Source organism: Perissodus microlepis, chromosome 22, assembly GCF_051167445.1.
Source record: "Perissodus microlepis isolate ML-2025 ecotype Zambia chromosome 22, ASM5116744v1, whole genome shotgun sequence".
NCBI lineage: Eukaryota > Metazoa > Chordata > Actinopteri > Cichliformes > Cichlidae > Perissodus > Perissodus microlepis.
This window is the reverse complement of record NC_140481.1, coordinates 11423888-11448753: the sequence shown is the minus strand read 5'-3', so window position 1 is coordinate 11448753 and position 24866 is coordinate 11423888. Positions and strand designations below refer to the sequence as shown.

General features: G+C 42.7%; 1 protein-coding gene across 3 annotated transcripts in view; it reads left to right on the top strand.

Annotated features, from left to right (window-relative positions):
- LOC146362640 (uncharacterized) overlaps positions 1-24866 on the top strand; it is a 50264-nt gene that overhangs the window by 20935 nt on the left and 4463 nt on the right. The gene's annotated exons all lie outside the window — the stretch shown is intronic.

The window sequence follows — 24866 nt, the reverse complement described above, 5'->3', positions numbered from 1 at the left end:
TAGCTAAAGAGAGTTATTGTAACTTCTCAACAATTTCGACATCACCCCCTAAGGAATGGCCTCAGGTAAGGTAAGGTGTTATGGACTTTCATAGAAACAGATATCCATGCCTCTGAATTTTAGAACACCCATCATGCGTTCCTGAATATCTGAGGTAGTTTGAGGTATCTTGAAATGCCTTGAGGCCCTGTTTTTTGGCAGCTATTTTGAAGCATCTTATAATGTCTCTGCAAACAAAATAATATATAGGGGTATATATTTTTCAGCCAAATTCTCATTAGTCAGACAATTGCTGGCAGTTCTTTCATATGATGAAATATGCTTCATCAATAGCCTCCCAGGATTAATCCTATTGCAGGAGGAACAGATTGTGAAAAACAAGGATGTTTTGACACTTGAGCTTGGATTCAAGAGCCTGGCAGCATCAGCTACACTCTGATCAAGCTGGATCGGATCCTATGCTCTCATCAAAACAGAAAAACCCATATGATAATGAAATGAAAGGAGGAATTTCAGTGTTTTTGCTCTGTAGTTGTAATGCTGGGACCACCTGTCGATATAGTTCTATCTTGTGAAATTGTTTGAGAATAACCAGGTACTGGAGCCGAGTTGTATAAAGCATAGGGCACCGATTAATTTCTTTTGAGCACATGACTTTATATTGTGAAAATATATGCAGGTTTTATTTAAATAAAGGGAAAAAAGTCAGAGCAGAAGAAATCTTCATGTGATTGAATGTGATTTTGGAGAGGAAAAATAGTTTATTGCTGTATCTTACTGACCAATACTTTACTGAAACGCAGCTTATTCCCCCGCATAAATATCATTTCATTTAAAGTACGTAACTACAGGAAAATGTGTATTGTATTTTTTATTTATTTATTTTTACTAATGGTAGTTGGCTAACCAGATAGAACTGAAAGATGATGTGCTTTCTTTTTTTTTTTTTTTTACCATGGCTGTAAATGCAGTCATGGAGTCTATTTTTTATTTTTTATTTTTTTAACATCAGGAGATAATAAAAATGATCTAGTCCTGAACTGGTTTTAAATATACAGACTCAGATAAAAAATAACTTGCAACATATTAATTGTTGTTATTTATTTAATAAATATTAAGCCAGAATGCAGAATACAATACCACACAATTCATTAGCTTGTAGAACCATTTGTGTTATGTAACGGCTGTGTGCAGGCAGGAAAAGGACCCAAAGTGCAGACTCCGGAGACAGACATTAATTCAAAAAACAGCTTTAATGCTGAACTCAAAGTAACAAACTTCCAAAATACAAAGAATAAACGCAGGCAGGCAGGCAAAACACACAGCATAAGATAAGGGTAGATAGGGGAGTTCGCGACACAGGGCTAATATACACAGAGGGAGCAATCAGGGAATGAGAGACAGGAGGGAAACACAGCTGGGACAAATCAGGGCTGTCGAGACAAAGGAAGCAAAACCAGATGCATTAACATAAGACATGGACCTTCAAAGTAAAACAGGAAACATAACACAGAGACGCAGACTTGACACAGGGATTCAGCAACTATGGAACAGAACAGAAACCAGAAGGCACAACTCTGACAAACTAAACACAAGGACCCAGAGATCAAAAACAGAAAACACTGGAGCCCAGAAAACAAGTCAAAACAGCCAAACAAACAAAAAAAAGGTTCACAAAAGGCGCAGGCGGCCAGGAAAACCGTTCCGAAAAAAGTTCAGGGGGCTGGCCCGGAAGCTGACGGCACAACAGTCCAAACCTGGGCAGTTCAGGGGGCCGGCCGCGTGAAAATCAATGGTGGCGACGAAGACGAAGGAGATGATGTCCAGCCAACACCCTGGAAAGTGGCCTGACAGAACGAGGACGTGCAGGCCGGACAGGACGAGGACGTGGAGGCCGGACAGGACGAGGACGTGCAGGCAGGACGAGGACGTGCAGGCCGGACAGGATGAGGTGGCGCTGAGACCTCTGATGCAGACGAAGCAGAACCAGCCTGTGCCCTCCGCACAGGCTGGTTCCGCTCAGGCAGAGACGAAGCAGGGCGGGGTGAGGCAGGACCAGATGGCAGCACGCCAACCGCAGGCAACAGAATTGGTGGTGGCACTGCAGGCGGCAGTGTGGAAACTGCAGGAGGTGGCTCTGCAGGCAACGGTGTAGGAGGAGCAGGTAGTGGCGCTGCAGGCGACGAAGACTGGATGGGCCTCTCGGACCCTCCAGCGGAGGCAGGTTGCTGGACCGGTCCCTCGGACCCTCCAGCGGAGACAGAAGGCTGGACGGACCCCTCGGGCCCTCCAGCGGAGACAGAAGGCTGGACGGGCCCCTCGGACCCTTCAGCGTGGACGGAGGACGGCTGGCGCAGTTCTCCAGAACCGCCAGCGGGAACAACAGACGGCTGGACGGGCCCGTCAGACCCTCCAGCAGGAACAGGTGGCTGGACAGGCCCCTCGGACCCTCCAGCGGAGACAGGAGACAACTGAAGCGGTTCCTCGGACCCTCCAGCGTGAACAGACGGCTGAAGCGGTTCCTCGGACCCTCCAGCGGAGACAGAAGGCTGGACGGGCTCCTCGGACCCTTCAGCATGGACGGAAGACGGCTGGAGCGCTTCTCCAGAACCCCCAGCAGGAACAACAGACGAAGGCCGGACGGGCCCCTCGGACCCTCCAGCAGGAACAGGTGGCAGAACAGATGACTGAGGAGAGGAGTGGCGGTGGCGAGGGCGCCGTTTCCTTTCGGGATGAGGGAACAGGAACCGGTGGAGAAATGGAGACCTCCTCCTCATCCTCCGACCACATAGCGGCCAGGAAAAAGGCAGGCGAACGAGGTCCCGGCTGGCGTGGGGAGGGAGAGGAAGTCCGTGGCAGCGTTGAGGCAGGTAGAGAGTGTGTGTTGTCCTGGGGCAGCGGTAAAGAAGTGGAGGTGGAGATAGAGAGAGCAAGCTCGCCAACCCTCACTTGCTCCCTCCAGGCAGCTATAGAGCTGCCCAGCACAGTAGAAAACTAGCATCTACTGTGCTTAGCCCAACCGCCATGGTCCTCATCGTCCTAGTTTTCTTTCAAGCATGTCTGAGGACCGTGAATATATTTTGTTGGAGTTGGAGCAGAAGTTATGTGGACTTTCTGTGGAAGAACTGCTCAGAGTATGTGAACTATGTAATATTACAGAAAAGCACAACGAAGAAATACAAAGCAAATCTCGCAGAGCTCTCGTTAAGCTTATTAGCCAGTTCTGTGAACGAGAAGAATTTTTCCAACGAGAGGATAAAGGCATGTCGGTGCTTCTGGAGCTAAATGATGTGCTGGCTTTGCTGGTGGAGGCGTGGTCAGCGGCTGTTGGCCTGGTCTTCAGACAGAGCGGGTATGAAGGCGGAGGCTGTGCACGAGGGGCAACTCGCAGCGGCGCGGACACCTCCGGAGCGGCGGACAGGCCCGATGACATCGCTGGAGCATCAGGTGGCCATGAGGACGTCGCTGGACGGCGAAACACAGTGCAGGGGGAGATACTGCATTGGCAACAGTTTCATCAGGTGGATTCAGAAAAGACTTCAGGATAAGTGGACATTTGGGTGAGTCAACAGCTAAAGACACGCTGAGTTTCAGTAGCTTAGAGCACCAGCGGCTTAAAAACGGGCTACTCTGAAGCTGAGATCGTGGAGGCTGTCATACGTCCCATCAGTCCTGGGTTAAAATTAAGGAGCTATTTGGAAGGGAAAGAGGATCTCACATTAACCAGCCTGGGACAAGTTCTAAAAGCTCATCATGCAGAAATGGATGCAACAGTACTGTATCAACAATTAACCAAGGCTACACCCACTTGAGTTCCTGATTAGAGTGCTGGATTTGCGTCAAAAAATTATTTTTGCATCTGAGCGCGCCCAGTCTAGCCTAAAGTACAACAAAGAACTTGTTCAAAGTCAATGTTTTCAGTCCATTAGAACGGGTCTTCTAAATGACAATGTCAGAGCAGAAATGAGAGTATATTTACAGGATGAAAACTGTAGCGATGAACTCTTATTAATGAAAATGCAAACAGCCCAGTACAATGAAAGCGAAAGAGCGTTAAAGGCAAAAGCCCACAGGTCTTTTAGAACAGGACTAAATGTAGTTGAGCAGAATGTAGCGCTTACTGATCCCTGCAAAAGCCAGCCTGATAAAAAACCGGCTAAACCCCTCAAAGATAACTCCTTATTTGCAAAAATTGAGGAAAGTAACTCAGCAATCAGGGAACTTAAAGGACAGGTAGCTTCACTAGTACAAACTGTCCAACGGGATAGAAGTGGTGACGGTGATAGGCAAGCCAGGGTGTACAGAAAGTCAGCTCACAGACCAAAAAGGCGAAGCTGTGCATGTCAACAAGAAAACAGGGACTGTGACCATTGTTTCAAATGTGGCAGTGACTCTCACTGGGCAAAAGGATGTAAAGTAAGGGGAGCTCAGAAGCAGGGAAACTGGGCGGGGCTGTGACTGCGGGACAAGCCACAGCTTCAGCACCAATGTCCCCAATGTGATAACATTCCCAAGGCCCAAAGCTTATCCCATGCATCACCAACTGACTCAGGAAATCCTAAAATTAGGAACCAACCCCCAAACGTGTTCAATCTGAGTACCAAAAAAAGAAAAGTAGCACAGCTTGTGGGCAAAAAGTGTCTAGTATGGTGTAGAAACAACTGCAAAACACAGGTACCGTGGGACACGGGAACCCAAGTTTCAATATTGAGCGCATGCTGGAAATCAGACAATTTACCTCACTTAGAAGTTCACCCCATCAGTGATTTACTAAGTAAGGATGACCTTTTAGACTTGAGAGCCGTAAATGGATCTGAAGTCCCTTTCCAGGGTTGGGTAGAAGTTAGCCTTAGCCTTTGTGATCCGAGAGGAAAAGCTGTAGCTCAGAATGAAGTTCGGGTTCCAATCCTAGTAAGTCACGATGTGGTGCAGAAACCAATAGTAGGGTTTAATGCTATTGAGGAACTGATAGAAAAAGACACTACTCAGTCCAGTGAAAGCTTGTCTTTACTCAGAAACTCTCTAAGAGTAGGATCAAACAAAGCAGAAGCACTGTTGAACCTTATCCACACCACCAGTAGTGAGATAGTTACTTATCCTGTCAGATCAGGACACAAAGCTATTGTCGTACCGAGTGGAGAAATGCACGGCGTTAGTTGTTCCATTAAAACAGACTTAAAGGTAAAAAGTGAAATGCTTTTTGAGCCGGATGAAAACCTGTCTTTAGATGAGGGTCTGAAATCTAACTGCCAGTTGCTGTATGCATCAGGCAATGCCCGCAAAGTCAATATCTATGTTACTAATGTTACCAAACATGACATTGTTTTGCCACCTAAAACCCTTCTAGGTAACATAGAGAGGGTAACACACAGTTATCCTGTGAATCTCAAAGAAGCTCAGATAGGTTCGGTTGTAGAAAAAGACAATCAGAACTCACCTAGCTTACCAGAAGAACCTTGGGAACCACCTGTCAATTTGGGCCACCTTAACACAGAACAACAGGCAGCTGTCATGGAAATGTTAAGGGAGGAGTCAGGCGCATTTGCTAAACACAAAGAGGAAGTTGGTTACATAAAAAATCTAAAAATGGATATCAAACTCACTGATCAGATTCCTGTAGCCAAATCCTATAATGCGGTCCCATGTGCTCTCTATGATGAAGTAAAAAATCACATTCAGGACTTGTTACAAAATGATTTTATTTGCAAATCAACCCCACAATATGCCTCTCCAATAGTGTGTGTGAGGAGGCGGGATGGAGGCCTGAGACTGTGTGTCGATTATAGGGGTCTCAATAAAAAGACCATTCCAGACAGACACCCTATTCCACGAATACAGGAAATCCTTGATGGACTTGGCGGCAATATGTGGTTTAGTGTGCTTGACCAAGGCAAAGCGTACTATCAAGGTGAAATCAGCGAAGACTCCAAAAAATATACCGCCTTTACAACACCCTGGGGGCTGTATGAATGGAATAGAATTCCATTTGGACTCACCAATGCGCCTTCAGCTTTCCAACGTAGTATGGAGGAAAGTTTAGAAGGCTTGAGGGACAAAATATGCACTCCATATTTAGATGATGTTTTAGTGTACAGTCAAACATTTGAGCACACTTGAAGATTTGAGATCAGTTCTCAAATGTCAGCAGGCTTGGGGAGTAAAACTAAGACCTGATAAATGTGACTTGTTTAAAAATGAGGTCCGCTATGTGGGCAAAATCATTTCAGCAAACGGTTACAAAATGGATGAAAAAGAGGTACAAGCAGTACGAGCTTTGAAGGACAACCCACCAACAAACATTAAAGAGCTGAGAAAGCTTTTAGGATTTTTAGGATATTTCCGAAGCTATGTACAAGATTTTTCAAGACATGTGAAGTGCCTATATGATTTACTCTCAGTTGACCACACCCAAACACCAGCGCGGTCAGCCAAGGCGGCGCATGCTGCACCGGCCCAAAAAATCATATGGAGTGGCAGCCACCAAAAAGCACTAGACTATTTGGTGGATGTTTTGACTAATCCACCCATGATGGCTTATCCTAAGTTTGAGGATCCCTTCATTCTGCACATCGATGCATCAGAAGAAGGCCTTGGTGCAGTTTTGTACCAGAGGCAGGACAATAAATTAAGAGTAACTGGATATGGATCAAGAACATTAACACAGGCTTAGAAGAACTACAGGTGGCACTCAGGGAAACTTGAGTTTTTGGCACGGTGACTGAGTGCTTTAGAGACTACTTGTTCTATGCTCCCTCAGTGACAGTATATAGTGACAACAACCCTTTAACCTATATTTTAGGCACAGCTAAACTGAATGCGACAGGACACAGATGGGTTTCCGAGTTGGCTGATTTTAACATAACACTGAAATACCGACCCGGAAACAGTAACGATGCAGAACACCTTCTAGTATGGACTCATACATGTCAGAATGTACTGAGCTGTGTTCGCCTGAAGTGTTAAGCGCAGTACTGAATGCCATTGAAACACAGGAAGAAAAACAACTGGATTGGATATCAGCTATAACGTGCAATCCAGAAGTAAATAAAATACTTACAGAAACTCAGCCAGATGTGAGAATCACAACACAGGAGCTATTACAAGCTCAAAAGCAGGACTATGCCATAGCTTATGTTCTCAACTTAAAGAGTACAGGTGCAAGCTTTGACAAAACATCAGCGACCAAAAATCCTAAAGTAAAACAGCTTCTACATGAGTGGAAAAAGCAGTTTATTTCAGATGATGGGTTGCTGATACAAAAGACTGTGACTTATACTCAGATTGTGATTCCATGTTCATTCTTACAAAGAACTGGTGTACAAACACCTTCACTGCGAAATGGGTCACTTGGGGGTGGACCGTGTGATGAATTTGGCAAGGAGTAGGTTTTATTGGCCGAATATGTACAAAGATATTGAGTTTTTCATCACACGGGTGTGCAAATGTAATATTCAGAAAAAAAACACAGTTCAGTGTAGGGCCCCCATGTGTCACGTGCCGGCTACTGCACCCTTTGAAATGGTTTCAATAGACTATGTCCATCTCGAAAAAAGCAGGGGAGGGTATGAGTATATTTTAGTGTTACAGGACAACTTCACCAAGTTTGCTCAAGTCTACCCTACACGCAACAAATCTGGCAAAACAGCAGCAGATAAAATTTTTAATGACTTTTCCTTGAAATTTGGTTTTCCTGGTAAATTACATCATGATCAAGGCAGAGATTTTTTATTTATTCAAACAGCTGCAGAAGTACACAGGAATAGCCAATTCAAAGACTACACCCTACCATCCACAGGGGAACCCAGTGGAAAGGTTTAATCACAACTTGCTGTCAATGCTACTGTAAACAAAGTTGTGCATGCCTATAATTGCACAACTAGTGACAGGATACTCGCCCTTTTATTTACTCTTTGGTAGACATCCACGTCTCCCTATTGATTTAATTTTTGGACTGAGTGATTACATGAGGATTATGGAGTGGTGTAACAGTTGCATTACCCAATTTTGCCCAAACTTTAGCTGTCTATCAGATGGTCACATCTGACTTTAGAATATTTTAGTATACAAATGAGTTTATGGTTGACTCAGTGACTACAAGGTGTGTTTTTGCTGATATGCTGCATTGGTTTTTCCAAATGTGGTCCTGTGGTTTGACCAAATATCTCTGTTTTGGTCTCATCTGACCTAATTTGGTCTTTCCAAACCCAAGCTATGCTACCTTGTGTGTGTGTGTGTGTGTGTGTGTTTTTTTTTTTTTAAGAGCGACTACCCTTCCTTCTGGGAATCCTTCCAAAAAAAAGCATTCTTGTCCAGAGTCTGAGATGTGGCTCTTTGACACTTTCTGAGCTTGAGGTGAATTTGCTTAGAAATCTACTCCTGGGAAGGCTGGCAACTGACTTGGATGTCTTCGACTTGTTTCTATCTGTAGGATCCCATATGGAAAAGAAAAAGTAAAAACTTTGATTTACTCATGAAAGTGGCCACTTTTTCATTACTTTCATAAATTGTTTTAGTAAGTATCCAAAACATACAAGTTTCATTTATATAATTTTTCAAGGGATCTTATATCTGTTTTCACTCTTGTATGCTTTTCATACAAGTTTCACACAAGACAGATACAAACTTTATAAGATTTATATATATCTTTTCCATATGGGATGATGGACTTCAAATTGTTTGGAAATGGCCCTACAGCTCTTCTTAGACTGATCTGCAGCAAAAATAATTTTTCTATGGTCACTGCTGATGTCTTTCCTCCTTAGTTATGTGGTACCGCACATCCTAATGCTCCAGATCAGCAAACTACCAATTCTGCTGCTTTTGTAGAGGTGCTCACAGTTACTCAATTAATCACGTGCCTTTGATTAGATTAACCTGGCTGCTACTTACTCTGTTAATTCCTGTAAAAGCTGTAGGGGTTGTAAATTTTGCATAGACCGTTTCTATTTAGTTTTTTGTTTAATAAATAATAGTGTAACATGTATATATGATGTAATATTTTATAGTTCATCTGAGGTCATAGTAAATTCATTGTAAGACCTGTTAAGGACCAGATTATTTTTATTATGTCCTGATATGTAAAACCTTAGAACTGAAAGTCAAAATACTTATGGTACAGTACACTGTGCTTTAGAAAAAACCCACATACATAAATGAGAAACACAGCATGCCTATCACTGAATGGTCTTTCCATAAAGATTCATAATGGTTCCTGCTATGTATGTAGGTGGTTGTGATCACAGCTTATGGTGCTTAAAATCCACCTATAACATGCTATATGTATAGATTTAACAACTTCTCACTAGGTTGTGAAAAAAGGTGAAAAATACACAGTGTGTGATCACAGCACCTACTGACTTTTTCTTGTACTGTCAAACTGGCAGCTTACTGCTAGCAAAGGGACACTAGTGACATTCATCTAAGTATTTACTGATGCATCACTTTGATTTAAAAAAAAAAATAAGCTATTTATTCACAGCATAAACACCTTGCAGTTTTTATTGTTTTTAATGTCTGAGAACAAATATTGAGTGCATATCTTTTTAATCAGTTTATTTTCCCTCAGAGCGCAGCGTGTGCGTGAGAGTATCTAGTATCTGCATGTACCTTCCACCTTCAAACCACTGTGTGATGATTGTTCTCTAAATTATGACTCTGTTGAAAAATAAAAAAAACAGTCCTCTGGCTGTGGTCATTTATGTTCACAATTTGTAATTGCTGTGAGTTAGAAGCTGATTTACAGGGGTTTGTGTCTTTATTCACCCCGAGTGAAGCTTTTGTACACAGCTGTGCCTGTATGTGTCTGCTTGTTATGCATCATACATTTGATAGGTGGGTGAACAGCCGTTGCCAGAGGAGCCCATTTCTCAGTTAGCTTCAAACAGACAGTCTAATAGCTGCTCAAAGGACACATATGCCTCGCGCTGTCTCCTTTTTCCCCTCCTTGCTTTTTACTGAGGCAGAAATGTGCCTTGTTGTGGTGAAATGAGTAAAGATTTGACTGAGTCGATGAAAGCTGTAATTAATATTTAACAAAACTCTTTCAACTTACATGGCACCACTGCCAAGTTGAACCAGACGAGAAGCAGAAGAACAGCAGAGACGTAAATGAGCGGGAAAAGGAGAAAGGGAAAGAATAGAGCCTTTTGGGCCTTTTAATTTCTGGCTGGAGTCCCGAAACTCAGAAATAGATCTTGGCTTCTATAACACATGCAATTGAATGATGGTATACTTGTTGATTTTCCATGATTGAAGCTTACGTTCACGAGGACATCGACATACAGCAGGGCTGCTTTGGCTCAGATACTCCCTTGATGTTATCTGTCAGTAGGAAAGACGTCTACATTTTTTTTCCTCGTGTCTTGACATATTAAGCGAGTAAACAAGCACCCCGTGGTGCACGGAGGTGCATGGAGCACAGCAAAACTCACACATACTGTAGCGCTCAGTAATATGGAACACCTCCACCCACTTTTTCACACAAAAGACAGAAGGGAGGAGATGAAGACACAGGAAGAAAGTCATGAGGTAAATAAGAAAAAACAAGAACAGGAGAAGAAGAACAGAAAGGGGTTGGATGCTTAATAGATTATTCCAAAGCTTTCTCTGCACTTATCTGATGTGCTGATTTGGTTTATCTTACGCATGTCACTTCAGTCTGCTTAATAAAAAGTTGGGTAAAGATACTAAAGCATTGTCTGTTGTGACGGCATCATCATTTTTGTTATTTGAGCTAGTTGTACTAATCAAAACCACCCATGATCTGTTGGCCTCAGAACATGAACTGTCACTATAGGTGCTTGAACGTCAGTAGCTTCTTTTCGCCATAGCTTACCTCAGACCCATTTGCTTTATTTGTTTGCTTGGTTTTTTCTGATTTCCATTAGCAAGTCTGGTGGCATCTCTTCAGTAAGTCTGTGTCAGGTGTTGAGGAACCAGGAGACACTGATGAAGTGGGCTCCTAGAACAAAAAGGCACAAGTGGGCAAGGAATAACTCCAGCGGAAGGGGTTAAATGAAGAGGATGTGGGACATATTGAAGAGGATGTGGGATCTTTGATGCCCAACTTACAGCGACTTATGGTAAAACAAGTTGTAGCTCATTGTTCCAACATTTGGATGAAGCATCTGCTATGACATCTGGAAATTTATTAGGTACAACACAAATGCTACGACAAGGGGGAGATATCATCATGCCTGCCCAAAATTGTGTACAAAGTCCCAAGCACAACTGGAGCAATGAAGACGTTGAGTGTGAGGGGAGCTGACCTGTTGTTGTCTGCTGAACTTCTTAGGCATCCTTTCTTTTCCATACCTTTCTGCAGCTCTGTTTCTGTAGAGCTTGCAAGAATGTTATAAACTAGTAGCAACATTCATATCTATCTATCTATCTATCTATCTATCTATCTATCTATCTATCTATCTATCTATCTATCTATCTATCTATCTATCTATCTATCTATCTATCTATCTATCTATCTATCTATCTATCTATCTATCTATCTATCTATCTCAACAGTCTTACAAGCTCTACAGAAACAACATGGTGCAGCAGGTGTAACTGATCAGTCCTTAAGGCTAAGTGTAAGCCTTGATGGTGCAATTCCCTCATAGTGTTGCACTGGTGCTATTCATGGGTGAAATGCAAGGATGTAAAGAAAAGGGTCAGACAAGTACAGACAACATCTTGCAAAATGTCAGATTAAACTGGTTGAACAGCAGTCCTCCAACACTGACAAAACAGAGTTATTATTTTCAGTTTTCTGTTTTGTCAGAAGAGCAGACAAAGAGATGGTTTAATTGCTGTTCATAAATACTATAGAGGTAACCGGTAATACTACATTATTCCCTCACAGATAGAGATAAGGTTAATAGAGATTGATTGTCTTTACACTTCTGCTATACAACACCTGACTGTGTGTGCAGAAGCATATGTAATTGCTATGAAAATACTTAGATTCCCCTATGAGTCAAAGCTGTTCAGCTTTTTTCATGTATATATTTAAAAATGTCAGCAAAGAAGCTGGAATAGATAGGAAAAGCTGTGTTTACATTTTAGCCACTTTGGTTGTTAACTCTAATGCCATGCCATGTTTTCTTTGTTCCAAACACTATACATGTAAAACGCACTAGTTCCTTTATGCCAAAATGCTATTCTTTACATTATTAAATGTAAAAGCCTTTAATGGATTTTCATAACTGAGTATAGATGAATCACTCACAGAGATCAATTAAAAAACAAAAACAAAAGTAGCTCCTTTTACTTGATGATGGAAAAAAAAACTAAGACAGGTGGCAAATATCCAGTTGACTGCGTTTTTATAGATTAAATTTGCAGAAGCATTATTTGCAGTAGTAGTATTATTCATGAAAAGGAAACCTTAAAAATCAATTCTGCTCTCTGTCATCAAGTGAAGCTCTTTTTACTTGCACCAAAGGCTGAGAACAAAAAATGTCTTTGAAATGAAATAGTGCAACCTTTTTCAATCCCTTTTAAATTCTGCAATGCTTTTCATCAACGGTCTCTTTGTGCCTCTATTATCTCCAAATTTCAAATGCCATTTTCTCTCTGCCTCCTTTTGTGCACCTCCAGTGAGCATGCGGGATAGAGGCTGACGGCAGTAGGCCTTTATAAGCGGAACTCCACAGCAAACAGTGAGGGTGACTATCGGTGTCAAACTGTCACAACCCGATCTGTGTAAGACACAAGGCAGGGTGAAGGGTGAAGCGCTACAGCATTTTATGGTTCAGCTGTGCCATTTTGGGAACATGAGCCGAAGAATGAGAATAAAAAGAAGGGCTATTTTTATGGAGCCATCAGACTCTTTCTTCTCCCTGTCTTTACACTCTTTTCTCTCTTATCCCACCTTTCCTCCCATCTGCTCACCCCATGTGACCTCTCTTTTTCATGCCACACCTTTCTCATGCTTTCAACCTCCTGTCCTTTACCTTGATAACAGCTTGTGCCTCTGAATATGTGCATTGTGTATTTTCACTCTTAGAAGGTATCATCAAAAAGTGCCTATTATTATTTCAATGTATTTGCCATCAAGTGCTTACACACAATTAATTTAAATAAGTAGTGTCTCTATATTAACACCTCCTGTCATATTTTAGGTGTACTATGAACAAAATTTACACCAAAGCAAAATTTAGTTATCACGTTATTTATTTATAGAGGATTTTTTTCACCCCTATAACATTTCATGTCGTATTTGAGAAGAAAAAGCTAAATGATTTAGTTTTACATTTTAGAAATATTTTAACTGCATTTTCTTTACTTGTAGCTAGCTTATGTTTATATTTTCAGTTTATCAGTTTAGCTATGCATTTAAATAGTTTATTCTTTCCTTTAAACTGTTTGTCTTTTATTTTTTATGTTTTATCTTACTCCTAGCTAACTTGAGCTACTTAACTATCCCTGCAACTTACCCTTTTTTAAAAACTGTGTTTGTATTTCTTTTAGCCATTTTAAATGTTTTTAATCTCTTATTCTCTGACTTTTCTGACACACCCTTACCTGCATGTCCCACACTTTAAAAAGCATTGCGCTAGTCTTTACTAACACGTTCTACATTTTCCCATTTATGTTTTTTTTTCTCAGTTTCAATTTCACTTTAAGTTGACTCTCTTTGTAACTTGTTTTTACACATACAATTCGCGGACTACCATTTCTAAGCCTTGAGTTGGCCCTTTTAGTTATAGGCACTTTAGCTGTGACCATAATCAGATGGGTGGCTGGAGTGCTAGCCAATGCTACATAGCTTTATTACCAAGTTGTATCTATAAGGGTTTCTATATGAGACCCATATTGTGCCAGAGTTATCCGCCATATTTGAAATACAACCACATGTTCAACATGTGCAACCACGTCACAGCTTTTGTTAGCTGTCTAACGTCAGGGTCTGGCTGCTGGGCTCGGGGTCAGCATTCACTCAGCATTATCATCACACATTATAAGTCTGTATCATAATGTCTGGTGTTTTCGTGTTTGTTAGTTTGTTTTTATTTTGTTTTATTTTGCGAGTTGGTTATTAGACGCTGCTCCAGCCAGCCAGAGAATCCCCCGTCGCCCCGCCCTCTCCTCCCTGTGCCGCAAGCAGCAGGCGCACCTCGCAAATGGAGGGCGCCCTTACTCCCAGCAAATGGGCGATAGAAAACCGATCGGTGCCTATGCCATTCCCAATATGCGCTGGCTGATGTCAGGGCAGCATGAGTACGAGCAATTTTTTTTTTTTTTTGCCGATGCCCGTGATGCCGCCCCCCACCACGATGCCGCCCCGGGCAACCGCCTGTGTCGCCCGTATCAAAAACCGCTACTGGTTACACCCAACACTGCTAGGAAATGCATATAATGCTAGAATATCACACAGTAAAAAAAACAACAACACCCCCCCTCCCAAAAAAAAAAAAAAAACGTATTGTAGGGGCTGTGGCAATTCAGGGTCATGCCATTCGGGCTCTGCAATGCGCCAGTGATGTTCAAGAGGCTGATTGAGAGGGTGCTCGTGAACATCCCTCGTGGCCGCTGCGTTGTGTACCTGGATGACCTGTTGGTGCACGGTGGCGACTTCGACAGTGCACTGTCCCACCTGAGCGAGGTCTTCAGTGCCATCGACAAGCTGGGCTGTGGCTCAACCCTGCGAAGTGCCGGCTGTTGGCGAGAGAGACCACGTTCTTGGGCCATGTGATCAGTGCTCAAGGTATTGCCACCGAGGTGGCTGCGGTCCGGGACTGGCCGACTCCCTCGAACGTCAAAGAACTGCGGAGCTTCCTGGGCCTAGCCTCCTACTACCGCCGGTTCATCAAGGGGTTCGCAACGATAGCCAGCCCTCTCCACCGCCTGACTGATAAGGGTCAGCCGTTTGGCTGGGGTGATGCCTGCGCTGTGGCTTTTGCACAGCTGAAGGAGGCCCTCACCAGAGCTCCAGTCCTGGCCTACCCCTGACGCAATGTAGGACTCGGGGCAGTCCATTCACAGCAGGATGAGGCCGGAGAACGAGTGGTGGCATACTTCAGCCGTGCTCTGGGGCGAGCAGAGAGGAACTACTGCGTGACTCGGCAGGAGCTGCTCGCCGTAGTGCTGGCTGTGTGGCACTTCCGGCCATACTTGCATGGCTGCCGGTTCCTCCTGCGCACTGACTAACTTGGCTTCTGAATTTCAAACACCCAGAAGATCAGGTGGCCCGCTGGCTGGAGGTCCTTCAGGGCTAAGACTTTGAGACCCAGCATCGGGCAGGTCGACAGCATGGCAACGCTGATGCCCTCTCCAGACGGCCCTGCATGGCTGTCAAGTGCCACTACTGTCAGCGGCAGGAGGAGCGGACCCAGGAGGCACTGGGCGTGACTACTGCTCAGGCCACAGCCAGCAGAGGGGGATGGCTCCCATTGACCACGCAGCAGCTGAACCGGGAGCAGGAGGCTGACGCGACGTTGGTTCAGGTGGGGGCCTGGCTGGAGGTGGCGCAACGCCCAGACTGGACAGGGGTGTCGGGACAGGAGCTCGAAGTGAAGGCCTACTACTCCCAGTACAACAATCTGGAGACCCACGACGGCCTCCTATACCGGAGATGGTGGGCCCCCGGTCAGGGCAGAGATATTGTGCAGCTGTTGGGGGCCGGCCACTATGGGAATGCCAAAATTCTTCGCCGTCTCAGGGGATGGTTCTACTGGCCTGGTTGTCGATGGGATGTGGAACTTCATGTGCACTGCTGTGACACCTGCATGGCACAGAAGGGCCCAACTCAAGGGCCATGGACTATTTCACAAAGTGGCCAGAGGCCTATGCGGTGCCAGACCAGAGTGCAACCATGACGGCAGAGAAACTGGTGGAGGAGATGTTCACCCATTTTGGGGTCCCGGCTGAACTCCACGGTGACCAGGGGCGTAACTTCGAATCGAAGGTCTTCGGGGAGATCTGTCGGCGGCTGGGGGTGTACCCGCAAAGCGATTGCTTGGTCGTGCACTTCAACCGCACGCTGGCCACTCAGCTCGCCATTCTCACCAGCCGCCACCAGCGGGATTGGGACCGACACCTGCCCCTGTTCCTTTACTCGTATTGGACTGCGGTTCAGGAGTCCAGCGAGTGCACACCTGCAGCCTTGATGTTTGGACGGGAGCTCCGGACGCCCTTGGATTTTGTGTCCAGGTTCCCCCCCCCCGAGCCAGAGATAGATGGTGGGCCAGAGATGGACTACTACAGGAGGCTGAGGGAGCGGTTGCAGGTGGTTTATGACTACACCCGCCAGGCCCAGGCCGGCGCTGGAGTACGACAGAAAAGAGCCTACGACACCAGGTCCCGAGGGGGAGCTTTCGTGCCTGGTTACAAGGTCTGGGTGTACTGCCTGGTTCGCAATAGAGGAGTGTCCCCCAAGCTCTGCAGTCACTGGCAAGGGCCGGCGGAGGTCGTGGAGCAGCTAACAGAAGTGGTGTACCGGATCCGCATGCCGGGCCCGGGCCGCAAGGTGGTGTTGCACCAGGACAGACTGTCACCGTACCGACCGCTTGCTCCAGCAGCCACCGGGGCAGGGGATGCTGGTGGCATCCCATGTACTGATCCAAGTGACTCTTCCCCCGCCGATCGAGATCGGCTGGTGCGCCGAAAGAAGACACCTGAACATTTGCAGGACTTTGTGTTGGGTAATGGGGTTGTCGGGGACGACTGACCCCTTAGGTGGGGGCTATGTAGCGGGTCACGGTTGTTTGGGTTTTGCTTTACAGCTGTGTTCTGTTGTTTCAGGCGGTAGCGTTATGTTGCCATGGTTACCATGTGACGCGCTCTCTCTGCGACTGTGTGTTTCTGGGTGGAGAGAGCGCCTTTGTTTTTGTTGTGTTGGTGTTCTGTTGAATGCTAATAAACGGCTGTGCTCCCTGGCTAACTCACGGGAAGCTAGACCAACCGATACCTCTGTCTCCTCCTTGTCTGAGCTCGCCACAGTATGTATACTCTGTTAGTACAATTAAATGCACAGCAAGAATGTTAAAAGCTGTACCAACACCATAAACATACTCAAGCAGTCGAGCTCAGTGCCTCCAACTAGCTTGCAGTTGTACCTGTATGCATCTGCACTCAGATCACACTTTTTCTTTTTTCATCTTGTTCAGCTGCAACAATGCATAAGGATGCTGTCAGTCACATGCTATGGAAATTATGTGCATGGAATGTTGGATTTATGTGATAGTGCACCTGATGTGATAGGCTGATTGAGAGGAACAGACACAGTCCTGTGTTAAAACATCAACCTTAATCTGTGTGTCAGCGACTGCATTATTCACAAGGTAGAACTTGCTGTTCATAATGCTGTGGAACACGTTAGAGACCCGGGTCAATTTCACATATTTATTAACTCTCTCCAGCTCATCTCAGTAACTGAACAAGGTGCCTCCTACTAATATTTTGTGATTTGGGTAAAAGGGGGTGATACTGTAGTTAACTGCACACTACATATCTGCACAAAAGCAGGAAAGGTTTATTTATTTTCCTTCTTGGTCTGGGATGTATTTTACAAGGAAATCATATCTTAATATTTACTTTGTTTTTAGGCTCTAAGTTCAGTATGTATGTGTCTGTCATATACATATAACACATTTCCATTTCTGGTTTCCAAAAACCCCAGTTTCAAAATATATAAGCTGAAAAGCTGAAAGGTGCATTGTGTTGTGTTAACTAATTACTGTAGAAAGTAGAGTGACTTTGTGATCATTAAAATGTATAAATGTCATAATTGTCACCAATTTGATGATGAATTGATGATGACTCATAAATTATGACACCCTCCCCTGTATAAGTTGCTTTTAAATTGGTATTGGCAATACTGGTCATGTGTTTACTTGGTATCAGTTTGGCACCAAAATTGCAGTATTGCACACCACTACTTTGCAGATCTTCCATGGCAACTGAATAAGCATTTACTCTGGTGTACAAGAACTAACAGAAAGCTGACTGGAGGTTTTTTTTTTTTCCTTTTTTCCCCTCTTGTGTTTGTTTGAGTTTGATTTTGGCAAGACGGCTTGTGAAAAGAAGTTTGTGATATTCTTTTGTGTCTGGGAGGAAGTAAGAACAAGAAAGAGAGGGACTCTTTTTTTTCTGACCATCAAAGTGATTCCATAAAAGGCATATCATTGCTGGGCCAATATTTCCCTGTCATCCAAACAGCCTCGAAATGCTATCCTCGCCTTGATTTTTTTTTTTTTTTTTTTTGAACTTCATTGTTTGGACGTTAGCAAAGGCACAGTTACGCACACAGCAACGCAGAGTGATGCCAGCACACACAGAATCCTGTAGACTCATTCACTAAGTGACGTGAGCACAGATATGCATATTTATGATACCCACACACCAGTCATCCTATCAAAAGCAGAGCTGATGCTTCTGAACTAATTACTCCCGCAGACACATGTGCACAAGTGCATGCAGCACTTATACAGTACAATGCAAGCTGTTGTGCACTGCAGTGAGGACAATCAATCAATTATCCAGCATCTTGTGACTGCGCCCCGATTTCTTCCCCTTGCCCTCTAGTGTCTTAAATATTTAGACTGTTTGACATCAAATGCATACATGAATGTCAATGAGGCAAATCTCAGTCCCTTAATAGCACTCACACACACACAGACACAGATATAGACACACACACACACACACGCACACGCACACACACACACACACACACACAAATATCTATATATATGTATATATGGTATGAAAAGCAAGCAGATGCAGTCACACGAAAATCATCCAAAAAAACCAAATACAACAGCAAACCTTTTTTTTTTCTTTCCCCACACTCAGGCCCCATTTATGAATGCCGTGTTTCAGGATAGCTAGAAGATTGCTTGTGGACACCGTGCAGGCAGAGAGTGATCTGCTGATTGTTACTTCAGGAAAATTGTATCTCTAGTCTTTGACACACAGAGAGGGAAAAGCCTATTTGAGGCATCCATTTTTTTCTTGTCTTTTTTTCCCCCTTATTCTCCTTGAGAGTGAAACCAGTAATAAGGCAGCCTGAACGCAGCTCTGTGGTGCGCCTGTCAATCAAGGATCTCAACTGAGACAAAGCCACAAAGTCTGTTTTTTTTACACACAGGAATGTAACATCTTCCGCCATTCTTTGTGTTACAGCCGTGTTTTTGGGCTTTAAAACAAATAGTGCCTTCCATTTTTATCTTCTTACTTTTGTGAAGTTTATTCTTTGTGGTGTTTTTATTGTGCCAAGACAAACTGGCCATTTTTACAATACTGAAATAGTAGAAAGTTTGCATATTATGATCTCATTCCTTCAAAGATCAGGCTACCAGGAGCCTTGGGTTTGTAAACCCAGGAATGAGGAGAACTTTTCATTATCCACTGCAAAAAAGAAACTAACCATGCCCACAACAGGCTACAAACATATAACTGCGTCATTGTCTAATCACCAAAATGTACCACCTCTCAGAAGCCACAGGCGCAAATTCCTCACTCTTGTTGTACATGCGTCTCAGTAATGCATATGATATCTACCTGCTTCTCTGCCATTACAGAAAGTTGTTGAGAAATGGACAAGAAATTAAAACTTTGAAGAGAGGGAAGAAGGAATAAAAAAGTTTCCTGGGATGAAGAAAATTATTTTTATACAGGGCACAAATAAACCCGAGGACTAGTAATCCAAGTTTTATATTGTTCCCAGGTCCACTTGAGATCTTTTGCTATCTGATCTTGTTCTTTTCCACCTTGAACTTATCTTCAACTGTGGGTCAGTTACAATGGTAATTGCTGACCATGAAGGTTCTGTCATTCAGTTTTAAATATCCTCATTCATACACTCAATATCAAAGCACAAATGAGAATTTACAGCAGATGCAAAAAACCTCTGAAATAAACACTGAAATATATCTTTTTCTTTCTTTTTCTTCTTCTTCTTCTTATTTATTTATTTATTTATTTATTTATTTATTTTTAGCACAGAGAGCTTTTCAGCAAGATATTTAAATGTCAAAAATGAATATCACCAAACTCATTACTACTGGCTTGCACTGTGACTTTGTAGCTTAATCCATTTTAAAATTTGTCCCATCTATTTTATTCACATCGTTGTCTTCAGCAGCTGTCACATTTCTTTTAACCCCACTGGGTTACAGTTGAATAGATATGACAAAACCACTGGTTTAAATTACTGAATAATGGAAAGCTTTCAGCACAGTTACATTAAGTATTCAGCAATATAGACACTTACCAGCCACTCATTAGGACACCTGTTCAGCTGCTAGTTACCGAAAATATCTAATCAGCCAATCATATGGAAGCAACACAGTGTAGTTTGGCATGCAGACATGGAGAAGTTCAAAATGAGCATCAGGATTGGGAAGAAAGGCGATTTAAGTAACTGCACATCCAATCACGAAGCTGATAAGACCACAGCAGGTGCCATGTCTGTCAGCAAAGAACAGGCTCATCAAAGTTGGACTATAGAAATAGAATAGATATCTAGATAGATAGAAACAGTAAAAAAATAGAAAAAAGAAATCATGGGCTGATGAGTGTTGATATCTTTCGTGACATTCCAATGGTGGGGTCAGAATTTGGCATAAACAACATGAAGGCATTGCTCCATCCTGCCTTGTAGCAACAGTCAAGGGTTCTAGTGGCTCTATAGTGTAGGGCACACTTTGGGCCCCATAGTGATAACTGAGCGTCATTTAAATGCTGAGTATTATTGCTGAACATGTCTTGGAGCATGATAACTCACCACAAAGCTCCCTGAGTTCTTGAACATGACAATGACTGTATTCATTATTCACTGACTGTATTTAACTGTAGTCAAATGACACAATGCCAGAGTTACCACATCTCAATCTAATAGATCACCTTTGAGATGTAGTCATGGATGTACAGCCCCCATCTATTATACTATTATAATGTCACATCACTATGGACTAAAATCTCTGAGGAATGTTTCCAACACTTGTTGAATCTATAGCATGAAGAATTCTGAAGGCAAAATGAAGGGCCAAACCAGTAATAGCAAGGAACACTTAGTGAAGCAGCATACTGAATACATGTTGAACAAGTATCACTGAGGGCCAATATAGAAAATAATTTACAAATTATAGGGAGCAATAATTATCTATGTATAACAAGAACTGAATAAAAAGTATTGTTATCAGTTTTTGATGTTGTCAAATTATCATTTTACATACCACTAATAGAACTGGCCAAGAATTTCACAGTTGATGCAATGTCGATTGAGTAGATAACACAGACCAAAATTTCATTGTGTTAACTAAATGGTTCTTTTTTTTTTTCTGTCTTAAAAAAAAAATCTCACAGTCTACATTGACAAATGGTCATATTTCCAGTACCCCTGCATTCAAATGTAGGTACTTTGCTTACCCTGTGTTATGTTAAATCATAGCTGGAGCTCCACCGATGGCTTTTGTTCATTACCAAAGCACACGCTTAACTAAAAGTCAAAATGCTCAGACTGAACAGACCGAGCTACCTCTGATCACCTGTTCTGAGCCTAACAGTGAGTCTCCATTCACAGGGTCAATCAACTCAGAATTGAAGGTTACAAGTCAGAGCTTTTTAAACATGTCTTTTTGAAAAAAAGAAAAGAAAAGAAAAGAAAAGCAACAAAACAGCTACCACAAAAGGAAATACAATCAGAAACAACAAATGTAAATTCTGGCACACACGAAGTGGCTGAATGCCAGGTAGTATGTGTGTTGTGTTTAAGATTCTGTTGGAAAAGTCAGTGTGCTTTTTGCCAAAGTGTTTAGGCACACTGTGCTTACTACGTTGCTCTTGTGGCTATTAAATGCATTGTCAGTTAAACATTTTAATCTCTCTAATCATTCAAGGAAGTCACCCATGCCTTTCAACAAGCAGTATGAAAGGTGCTTCCTTTTACCCGCTCATATAAAACTGATGGGTTTGAAAATGGCTTTTGTATAAGCCATTTTCAAACTCACTCTATTTCAAGTGTGTTTTGAAAGAACCTCTAACCGTGTGCATTCAGAGGGTTTCACAACGTCTAATCAAACCTTGCAGAAAACAGCAACTGTAAAAGTCTAAGATTTTATCAAGTTAAATGGAAAAATAGCACTTTCCAGGCTTCTCAAGGTTTAGGGGGTTTCATGCGTGTTGAGGGATTCCAGCCAGTGAGCTCTTTTGCCTGTGGGAGATGAAGTGTTTGAATGAGGCAGTGAGGAGTCGACCTGTAAAACACTGGGTTGTGCACTTTAGGAAACTGGTGCCTTTAAAGAGATGTGCCCAGGATACACACGCTACATCAAATTACACTCCTCCCTGTGCAATGCCTTGATAAAATTGTTTGTTTGAGCCTAGAGCATTTCATTGTTTGTGTTACTCAGAGTTAAGCCCCGAGCCTGGTATACACATCCGTAGCAAACACTGGATCCTTTGCCCATCAAAGTCAGCCTCCTGCTGTGATGCAATTACTCTTTAAAAAAATTCCTGTCCAAAAGATTTGTGTGCAAATATCAACACCTTGGAAGCAGCATGGCTTTAAGACTGAATACCATGTGTGGCATCCTTAACTTGTATTTGTGTCAGGATGTCTACAAAATCATGTAGATTGTCAACATCTATTTGCAGTAATCCACTGGAGTTAAGTTCTGCTTTGTGGTTTCAAAACTGGGGGAAATTCAGAGTGAAAGTAAAACGAATCTAATCTTGTTTACTTCCTGCACTAACATATTATCTGCAATGATCAAATTAAGCAGCACCATTAAGTGTGAAAAAGTTCTCAAACCTCTCAAAACTCTCACAATCATCACTATGCGTATACCAAAGTAAGTATACCAAACCAATTATTGCTACTTTCATTATTAGCAACCTTTTCTCTCTGTACCTCAGAGGAAGTATTTAAATGCATCGGTGTTTTTATTCAAAGAAAATTTCTGCTACTGTTGTGTAAAAACATTTTGACTTTAGTTGCTGACTGTAGTTCTTGTGTGTCTCATAATACAGTGGGTAGTAAAGCTTTTCCTTCCAGTTGTTTGTCTTCAGTCTTTTATTGTGTAGTGGCTCCCTGCCACTGAAGCTTCAGAGCAGGGGCACTAGCTCTGTGGTGAGTATTAAAAAAACCCTGTTCTTCTGTGTGTTTTATCCAACTGCAACAGGATTAGTAAAGGTGAAGCACAGCTTTAAAGAAGTTGGATGCCAGTAATAAGGTATATAAGGTAAACACCAGAGTAGACTAAGCCGCAGTTGCACTGCATTAATTTTTAGATGTTGGGTGTGTTTTGTACAAATTGTAGTTATTTCTTATTATTTATCATTATATTTATTTTTTTAATTTAATCAGCGCTTGCAGAGGACAACAGTTGAACGGTTCATAATGATGATTTTCTGTGCAGAAGGGGATACTGACCGTGCTGAGTTTTCTCTGTAAGATGTGCTGCATGATAAAAATACAAATTCTTTAAAAAAAAAAAGTTCTCTCCTTGTTCTTCCACACTTCTACCAGATGAGCACAGGCATATGCTAAATGTGAGTCAGGACCCACTTTTGGTTTCTCGCAGGATTCAAACTGCACTTTTGCACTTTCAATACCTTTGTGGCACCTTGTCTTACTTCTGTATTGACTTTTTTCACTCTCTATATTACTCACCTTATCTGGTCTGAAAAGCCCTGTGATTGGCTAAAGTGTCTGGCCTCTCTCTGCAAGCAGAGCTCAGAGGAGGCACGTAAGTCTAGTTTCCTGTAAGACCAGCGGAATAACTATCTGCTACAGTGCTTTTAGAACTGGTGTTGGATTTCACCATCATCTCAGTCCCATGATGCTTCTGGTAAATGTGTCCTCTAGAGTGTATACAGTGTTTTTGCCTAGGACTGCACTCTTCTGGAAAAAAAGTTTACTGAGAAAACAAGCACTGCACTACTTTAGTCTGCCTTATAAACATTTCTTATTCTAAAAAGCTCCCTGAATTTGAGTGCTGTACTGTAATAGCATACTGCCATTGCTACAATGATATTTATTTAATTTCTTTTTTCCTTGATATTCCATGATTAACTGTGAGTGGTATTATTGCAAATTGGAAGCATTTACAAACCACAGCAACTCAGCTGTTAAGTGGCAGAACACACAAAGTTACAGAGCATGGTCACTGAGTGTTGAGGAGCATAATGTGTAAAAGTTGACAACGCTCTGCTGACTCAGCCCAGGGATCTTCATGGCATGGGTTGCCATGGCTGACAAAGTCCTGTAGGTCCCAAAAGGTTGATTCTGTTCATCTGGACATAGCATTTTCAGTGGGAGAAACATTTCAAAACTCATTCAAGTGACTTCTTCAGTCTCAGCTGAGTGCAGGTTTCCCCAGCCTTATAAACAGTACATTTGTACAATGACTGAAACTAGCCCACTGAAGGAACAATAGGCTGTGACATCAGTTCCTTGTTCATTAATATGCAAATTGTCATGACCATTGATCGACAACCACTGATCAAAGCCCACTGATCAAAGCCCATTGATTATTGATCAAAGACCATTGATTAATGGCCATAAGTACAAGTACTCAAAAGACTGGTCCAGTACTTTGTACTTCAAGCTTGGGTCCTTTACCAGAGGCCTGGGAGCTCAAGGGTCCTGTTCCTGCATATTATGTCAGCCAGTTTCTTGTGTTGTTTCCATCTATGGCCTGCCTGCATCTTGCATCCTGCTTCTATTTGCTGGATTGTTTCAGGGGCATCTGTGTATGTACATGAATATCTATATATCTATATGTATCTATCTATCTATCTATCTATCTATCTATCTATCTATCTATCTATCTATCTATCTATCTATCTATCTATCTATCTATCTATCTATTTATTCCATGATATCTAGCTGATATTATGGAATAGCATACAAACTTACACAGACT